Raw genomic sequence first — 9,093 nt, forward strand, 5'->3', positions numbered from 1 at the left:
TTTTTTTTTTAGAAGAAATGCATATTTCAGGAATGAGTTAATACACTTGGAAGGAAACACTAGCCACCTCCTTGTACTGGCATCTTTCCAGCCTCCCAAAGCCTACCACCAGCCCTGCCACAGCAATTTTGCAAGGTTAGATAAATAACAAAGGAAATGGACAGCAAGCCACAGTTCTAGAAACATACCAGAAACCTTTATCACTTCAGGTTGCCATTGCCACCTTTTTTCTCAGCCTCATCTTCCTGCACCCTTGTGTGGGACCCTCCAGCATCCTCTCCAGGGCACTTGAAGTCCAACCACAGCTGCACAATGGCCAGCTGTGACTTAACTCTGCTTCTTCTCTACAGCTAAAAGGCCAGGAGCAATGCAAGACCACTCAGGTTTTGTGGACTGCCATCCACAGCATCCTGGAACCCAGCAAAGGGTCCAAGCAAGAGGCTGTAATTTCAGTCTCATAAATCACCAGCATACCAAACGCATGTTCTCCAGCAATGCTATTGTTCTCCTTCTCTTCCCCTCTTCCACAATATCTCAAAGACCTAAACCCACTTATTATTTATCAATCCAGCAATTCTGAGAGCCACTTAGGTGGAAAAAACACCCCAAACCTTATCAGATGAGACCAGCAGGACTCCAAAGCAGAGGATTAGCACTTGTCTGGAAAAAGTGGAACCACTCAGACAGTCTCAAGGAAGGAGCAAAACATAGCCAAAACCACCCTTAATGAAAGCTGTACCTTTTCTATGAGGAAAACTAACAAGTGAACTACAAGGAAGCTCAGCCAAAAAGAAAAAATAACACAATCTCTTGTGAACTGATAAAATATGAGATAGCCCACTGCATCCTCAGCTTAAAGAGAAGAAGCAGAATATTCTTACTGTTTAGTTTTTTTCTAAATCTGGGTTATGTGTTTTTGGCAAGCCTGGATTTCACCTGAAGGTAATGCAAAAAGGAACATAAAGAATCCCAACATGAATGACAACTGAAGAGCAGCCATCTGTGTGGGCGTCTCTCTTTCCAAACAAAACTTGGAGTGAAAAGGGTTTTCCAATGAGCCAGCCAAGAAAAGGGAAACTTCATCAAGAATCACAGTGGGATCTGCCTGGAGAGTATGCTTCATGCAAGTAGCAGGGCTAAAACCACTCCCTCTGCCACTACCAGCAGTCCTCCCAGATGTCCATCTGTCCACTGTTCCTTATCTTCCCTTTTAAAAACCGTGGTGAAAGCTGCTGGGGAGGACACAATGCGTGGCAAGTAATTACAGAGCAAAGCAGAGCAGAAGCACCTTTGGGGATAAGCAGTGATTCAGGTAGTCACCAAATGCTGACCCTCCATGAGGGCTGCGTGAGGTCTCTGCTTGTGAAACCAAGCTGAGGACACTGGCACAGTTGTGCTGGGAGGGCTGGGTAAGCACCAGCTACGGAATGCCCACAGAACTGCTCAGCTGCACTAAACAGAGGTTTTAAAAACAGCAATCCGAAGTCAGCTCCGTTCTTTGCTGCAGGTAACCCAGACTGCTGGGATTCCCAGTGCTGCACCCTCCCATGCACATGGGCTCCAGCACTCAGCCACAGACGTGGCAGCTCCACACCTACCCCAGTACCTGGCAGTGGAGGCTGCCAGCCAAGTTCAGCTCTCAGCCTGCTTTAACCCAGCACATTTGCAAGGCACAGGGTCAAGCTAGAGCAGATGGAATGCTGAATTAGGCTGCTCAACCTCTATCCAAGCCCTTCCAGAGCAGCTCCTGTTACACCACTGGAGACAGGGTATTGATTCAGACATTAGCAGTTTGCTTGAACCTTTGGGCCAGCCGGGTGATTTTCAGTGTCTTCGCCAGCAGATTACAACACATGCCCACATACTTTAAGCATAGTTCAATATCAGCAAAAATTCACTGATAGAAAAAATATTTTCCTATCAGAGTAGGAACTCAAGGTGGACATCTCCTCCTCCACAAACTCACCCGTCTGGAATGAAACCTTCCTGAGCATCAGAAAAAAAAGCTGACCCAGGGATGCCCTGAGATTCCTACTCATTTTGTAGCAAGCCACTGTAAGAGGAAATTGAGCTGAATATTGATATGCTTAAGGCCATTTAAAACAGAGACTGGCTTTCCTAACATATCAGTGTTCTCCAGCCTCTGAGGGCAAGAGACAGAGAGGAAGAGAATTGCTTTTGGGGAGAAAGCACTTATAAAATAGGAATTTCCCTGAAATAATTAGCAATGTAAGGAAAAACCACAAAACCCAACCACCCACAAACATTCCCTAAGGAACAGCTTCAAACTTACGAAGTCTCTACATCCACAGGCCGCCAGGTGTATGGCAAGCACAGGGCCTACTTCTGCATCAACACTGGGGCACATGAGATCATCTGCATCCCAGATGGACAGGGGATTTGCAAATAGGTTTGCAACTAGGAAGCCCCCAGGGAACTAGGGAAAATTGAATAGCTAAAACAAATCTGATTTGCCAGCTAATACATATGGTTTTTAACAGAAAGATAACAACAGGCTTTAGGAAGACAGAAGTTCTGTCCCCCATAGAGAGAAGAGTGTCATTTTGGCACTTACTTTTTCCTTTCACAAAGGTCTGTTACCTGCAGGCAACATATACCCACTTGTTCCAAATGCAGAATACATCTAAATACTATTCCTAGTGTTACTTCCTGCGGTTTTTTTCTGGTTTCCAAACATTCAGAAAAAAATTGGAACTGAAGGATTTCTCCTTGTTTTCTTAATGGAACCATGACAAAGTTGCTATGGAATTGTCTTTTGGGGAATTGGGGCAGGAAGAAAAAGAAAGATAAAGCAAACTGCTGGAGTTAACCTGCAAAGGAAACAAATAATTTACATGCCCACATGTGGAATCAACTTTCATTTTTTCAGAGGAGTAAGTACCAAAGGCTTTGAACACAGTCATTGACTCTCTGGTGTCATTCTCCAATGTCTGGTGCTTGCAGCACTACCAACTAATGGTAACAAAGATTGCTCTGTAAAAGGAGTGGTGGAAATGCCTGAGGAAATGCAAGACCAAGAAGAAAATGCCCCTGCACCCCTGAAAGGTTGCTGCTCATGTGAGAAACCAGTACAAGACCCAGAGTAGCTAGAAGCAGTTGGTGAAAGCAATGAGGCACGTGAAGACAGTTTGTCCCTGGAGCAGCAGCTGGGGAGGGGAGGAGAAGACAGCTGCAGCACTGCCCCAGGACATCCCATGTGCCACCCTATTCATTTCAGGGTAACTGACAAGGGTACTCAAACATGGGCATGATACATTCCATATCATCAGAAAGCTCAACCCTCAGTGAGCCTCCAGTAGCCCCAGACACGGCTGCAACAGGACAGCACCATGCTCTGCAGGGACAGAACTTTCCCCATGGACATTGCAGTTAAGGTGACTTTGCTAATTCACTGCTCAGGATCAGGTCAAAAGGTTGGCTCATTGACCACCTGCCCTGAGCAGCACTTCCCACCCACTGCTGGTTAACCTCTGTGGCAGCCATCAAAAGGAAAAGCAAGAGCAACCCAGACTGAGTTATCCACTGCAGCAACACGATGCTGTTCTCAACTTGCATTACCCAACCCTTATGCTCTCACAACAGTGTCCTAAGCTGTTTTTAAAGTCAGCATTTAGCTTTTTTGCTAGCTAATATAACATTTCCTCTCCCTTCCCCCAGTCCAAGGGTTTGGCAAAATTGCTTCTTCTGCAAATCCCACTGCAAATGCTGAACTTTTGCCAGTTAGACAGGGAAAATCTTGACTAAAAATAAACCATGTTTCAGAAAATAGACCTCCTTCCAGTACAATGAAGTAGCGGATAATGCATGCAAGCAGATCTGCCAGGAGAACACAGCCTCCAGATTTGCATAAGAATCTCCTCAAGCTCAATAAGACAGCTGCAACTCCTGTGACTTATCCCATCTTAACAAAAAACAAGGCAGGGCGGCAGGGGGAAGCTGGGGAAAGGACTGAGGTAAGGTTGAGGGTGTTGACATAAATCAACTTTCTACCTGTGGTGGCAGGAAGAGAAGTGCCACCACCACCAGGTGCCTGCATCCCCAGTGAACCAAGCTGGTCATAACCCATTTGGGGTTACGGGAGAGGATGGCATTCCCTGACTGGTCACTACAGAAGGTGAGAGTTTGTTACAGGAAATCCACTGCAATTCAGGCATGAGAAGAGAATGACCTGGGATTTTGCCACCTGAGTCACTGGGTGTCTGGGACACTGACTCAGTGCTGGCTCTCCTGACTCAGACACACCTGCAACAGCTTGCTAGCAAATGGAGGCACTCCTACGTTTGCTGTTCCCTTCTTATTGTGGTTTTCCCTTTAAGAAGAGGCCTTTTACAGCAGAAAGTTAATTAAGAAAAGGAAAGCATAAGGAGAAGACTGGCACAGGAGGCACAGGAAGCACAGGCAGTGCTCAACTAACCAGTTGTGCTTTCAGATCCAAAGTGGAAGGCATGTTTGCTTGCATGCTGTGATAAACCCCGGGAAATACAGGAGAATTAGGTGGAAACAGCTCCACCCTGACTCCTACTCCTCTTCACGTCTGCAGCACTGCCCACACAGTCCCGGATGAACCAGGTTTTCAAGAAAGATCTCTTTCCATAATGAATCCATTTCACTTTTTTAGGGATCAAGAAAGCTCTATGCAGCAAGTTGTGATTATATCCTTATACAATCAAATGGGCCATTCAGGCAACCTAAATGCAAGGCAATGCCATTTTTATGAGATCCATGAGGGATAGATGCAGAAGGAGCTCCTTTTGCTCCTAGGGCAAGCTGAAGGTTTGAGTTCAGTGTGCCAGGCCAACCCTCCATGTCCATTAAACACTCCCACAGCAGGATCATGCACCTGCTTTTCAGACCTCCCCCGAGCAACCACAGATGGCAAAATATTCCACTCCAGTTCCACTTGCACACACACCTCTGATCAGCTCTGAACACAATTCCAGATAATACAACAGTAGACTGCAACCCAGCCCTATAATTTCCCCTTCTCAAAATAATCCAGAAATTGAAATCGAGATGCAAGCAGACCTGCTCGTAGCATAGCAAGAGGTATCACTGAAAGCATGTTTGGCATCTCAGGGACTTCAACTGACTTAGGCAATGCACTTAGAATGTCAAACAGCTGCAAAGAGCACGGATTAGATTTTTCATTTGAGTACTGATGCCTTAAAGCAATAACAAACCAAATAACTCAGGCAAAAGGATGCACAGGGAGCGCAGGGGAGGCACTACTCCACTGCTCCTGACAGCAATCAGTGGCAGAGCAGAGCAGTAATTATCCAGGGAGGAATAAGCTGCTACAGGCTGTTCTTGCCATACATTAAGAAAACAACAGCAGATTTGTTCATGGTTGGATACCAACAAGTACACAGCTCCCTCCCACCCCGCTCGGGACGCGCGCCACGGGGGAGCTGCCAAAGGCCAGCTGAGCAGGAGGGCGCAGCAGCCGCCTGCGCAGCCGCCAGCGCGCCCGGGATTCCCCAGCTGGTGCTCCGGGAAGGAAAAGGCAGTGCCTGTGTTAGCAAGGAGCATGGCCTCCCAGGGGCCGCTCTGCAGCAATGCTGTTTTCCAGCCCTCTCTTCAGAGGGTTGTCAGCAAGGCTAGATGCAAACCTTATCTTCTGCCTGGGTGTTTTCACAAAACCTCCGGATGGAAAAAATAACTACTCACTGCAGAGCAGTCTGCACCACAGGATCCATTCCACACCTATCAGGCAAACTCTGCACACATTTCACCCTGGCCACATGCAGCCCCTCTTCCCCTCACCATGAATGTGACAAACATACCTGTTCAGAACATCAGCTTCTCCTATAGCACTGTCAAGGAGCCAGAACACGATTCCCATGGGCATACAGGAACTGGCAAATCCTGTAAGCATTAGAGAGAATAGTAATTAGTGGCATTAATGAGCTGGCTGGTGAAAAGGAAGGATGCCAAAGCAATCTCGCGAGAATCAGGAGGGTGTTAGACCCCTGCCCTGAACACATTCCTGCTAGCCCTGGCATCACAGCAGAGATACGTGGCACGAGCCTGTCAGGGGACTTCTCCAAAATCACAGAAGGAAGCCAAAGTAAAAGACAAGATGATGAGTCCCAAACCAAGGCTGTTCATCCAGTAAAGCCTCCTCAACAGCCAGTGCAATGAAGATAACATCTACATGCAGGGGCAGAAAAGAGGCTGGTGAATGGGATGGAAGGGATCACCTACAATGCCCCTACTGTGCTCCCTAAGATGCTGCTGAAGATCTGCTTCACAGCACCTGTGCAATTTCTTCTAGTTTGCAGAGAAGGAAAATCCCACATGATGTCAGAGCCAGGCTGCTTCCATTTTTTCATCATCATTATTGATTCATCATTATAACAAAAAAGGCTTTATATTTTCCACTGATGGCTGTATAAAGCTTTTGTACCTTAGTCACACAGAAGACATTTAACCAGCACTGAGCAAGAGCTGTGACAAAAGTCACCTCTGCAGGCTACAAAAACACCTCACTTCAGGCATTTGAAGTGCCTGCTGCATGCCAAAGAAAAGATAGCAGAAGTGTTTTACTGAAAACAATTCTAAGCAGCCACAAGGAGAAGTTTTTCTGATAATACTACTGAAGCAAAGGTCACCACATCTAATATAATTTTACTCTTCCCATCCTGTTCATGCAATTGTTCAGGGATAGCAAGGAACATGGTGGATGAGGGACCAACCTCAGACACACTGCAACAGAGAGAGGATCTGGAAGCTGAGGGAGGTAAGGAAATAGTGAGACAAAACACCAAACCAGCAAGAGGAAGGTACAAAATCAGCCTGACAATGTCTCTTGTGCTTCCTGCCAACTGGACCTCATTATGTACTGTGAGAAAACTTACTCATCTAGCACATCGGTTTACCTTGGACTGAGAAAGAGAGACTTGCTTGCTTCCCCAGTGTCTGCAGGTGATTCAGAGAACTGTCATTGCCAGCTGGTATTTAAAGAACTGAGAAAAGTCTAATCCATTTGTGGCTCCCTCTCACTCATTTCCCCCTTTCACATTATGGAAGGGCTGAAGGCATTTCTAAGTACGACAAAAATGCTGAAGTCCACAAGACCACAGCACAGACCTTGGACTCCAGCCTCAATCACAAATTTTCCATCATCCTCTCGCTCTACATTAACCAAAACACAGGAGTTACTTGCTCCTGTTATGTACCTCCAGGAGGGTCTTCTGTTGTTCTTTTGAAGCCAGTAAATGAACACTGTTCACCAGCTCTACAAGGACAGAAATAACAGGACAAATCCAGCCTGGCCTATAATCTTCAGTGGTAGCTTATGTTTAAAGGTATAGAAAGCAAGGAAATTCATACCTTAACTTCACATGGCTTAAATCTGAAGGGGGGCTGCTTTACCTCTGTAGGACTTCATCTGCACTTGTATTGACCCATGCCTGCACCAGGGCTCAGCACATGGGGAGTATCAACATGGCAGCCATACAGACAACCTTTTCTCCCTTCCTCCTCCACATCCTTTTCCATTTAACAACTTTCTCAACGCAACTCCTACTCTTATACAACGCTGTAGAAATATCACTGGCAAAGTTCTAAGTCCTCACTTCCCAGTACTGCCAAGCAAGGCAAAAAGAGATGCCTGAAGCTTTCTTAAGTGCTGCTGGATTTAATCAAAGCCATGTGAAGGTGGCCTGGCTTGCCCTCCCAAAGCAACTGCAGCTCTCAGACAAAGCATGTTGTCCCACAACAGACAAATATACTGGAAACACAGTGGAGTTCCAGGGAATCTGACTGCTCAGCCTCCCCCTTGGTTCCCAAACTTCCTTCTCACAGTGCCCAGCAGAGTCATTCATCCTAGGGCTGCTCCTCCCCAGGACACCACCAGGCTGTAGGCAATGCAGAGCATGGATGACACACGATAGCTAAGCTCCTGCCACTTTCCTGCAGCTCCAGCTTGCCCTTCAAAATATGTATTTCTCAGTGCCACCACCCCAGTAGACCTTCTGTGTCCTTGGCCAAGACGACTCCTTGCTTGTTGCAGACTGAAGTAGCACTGCAGAAACACGATAAACTTTTGTTTCATCTAATGCAGCAAACATAGATTCACCAGAGTTTATATATAAAAAGGTTACGAAGCAAGGCAGCAGAGGGTTGAGTGATACTGGGTGACTACAAAGACAGGGCATCCACAACTTCTGGGGGCAACCTGTTCCAGTGCCTCACCAGCCTCATCACAGAAAACTTCTCCCTTATATTCAATCTAATCTTCTCCTTGATGCATTCAGCAGGAAGCTTTATTTAAAAGCTGTGCTCAAAGTCCTCCCAGAGGGAAACCTCCTCTGGGTTAAGCGGGAAGCCAAATTCTGGCAGCATGTACACAAAGCCATCAGTCAGCAGTGCCCCACAAAGGACTCTTCCAACACTGTAACCTCCCAGAAATATTAAAGCACTTGGCAATCCACCCTTTTGCATGAAAGGAAACTGGAGTAGAAGCAGGACTTGTTCTACCAGGAGCTACACAGCTGCTCTTCAGCAAGCCATGCCCACTCCCATATACTCATCAGATCAACAGATCCAGAATTACCCTCTGCTGCCACAACAGGCACTCCTGCCTTTTCCCTCCCCTCACTTCTACACATCCCAGCCATCTCTACCCTAGAGGTAGCAACCATCATTTGCTTGATTCAACTGGAAGCCATCTCAGAAATAAGAAAATAAAGGGAAAGAATTTCTGGCAGGAGAACAACCTGAGATCAGCTAAACCTGATGAAAAGCTGATGAATAGCATCTCAGAAAGATGGCACAGTGGTACATGTGGAAACCTAGATGAGGCTTCAACCCATCATATATTTGTCTTTGCACAGGGGTAAGTCATGTAAAAGCAGTTTAACAGCTCCATTCACTACTGAGCATGCTCAGTCACTCACTTTTCTAAAGACCAATCCAAAACAGCCCGGTGATTTGCTCTCTGAGGTTCTCCAAACTAGGCTGATGCATCCAAACAGCAACACACCACAGCTATGCAAGCCTTGCAGCTTACCAAGGCACAGCAGTAAAATAAAATTCCTCCAAGAGGTTTGGGGATGTTTTTTGGGGGGG

The 9,093-nt window shown here is 46.5% G+C and overlaps 1 protein-coding gene across 5 annotated transcripts in view; it reads right to left on the reverse strand.

Annotated features, from left to right (window-relative positions):
- The window catches only part of LOC121360993 (USP6 N-terminal-like protein), an 84,492-nt gene that overhangs the window by 66,196 nt on the left and 9,203 nt on the right, over positions 1 to 9,093 (reverse strand). For 4 of the 5 annotated variants that reach the window (XR_005956279.1, XR_005956280.1, XR_005956278.1 and 1 more), the window contains exon 2: positions 5,805 to 5,886. The exons of the other annotated variant lie outside the window; for it this stretch is intronic. The gene's annotated coding sequence lies outside the window, so the exon portion shown is untranslated. The remainder of the gene's footprint in view (positions 1 to 5,804; positions 5,887 to 9,093) is intronic. 5 annotated transcript variants of the gene reach the window in all.

This window comes from Pyrgilauda ruficollis, unplaced genomic scaffold (genome assembly GCF_017590135.1).
Source record: "Pyrgilauda ruficollis isolate IOZ18807 unplaced genomic scaffold, ASM1759013v1 scaffold55, whole genome shotgun sequence".
In the NCBI taxonomy this organism is placed as follows: Eukaryota; Metazoa; Chordata; class Aves; order Passeriformes; family Passeridae; genus Pyrgilauda; species Pyrgilauda ruficollis.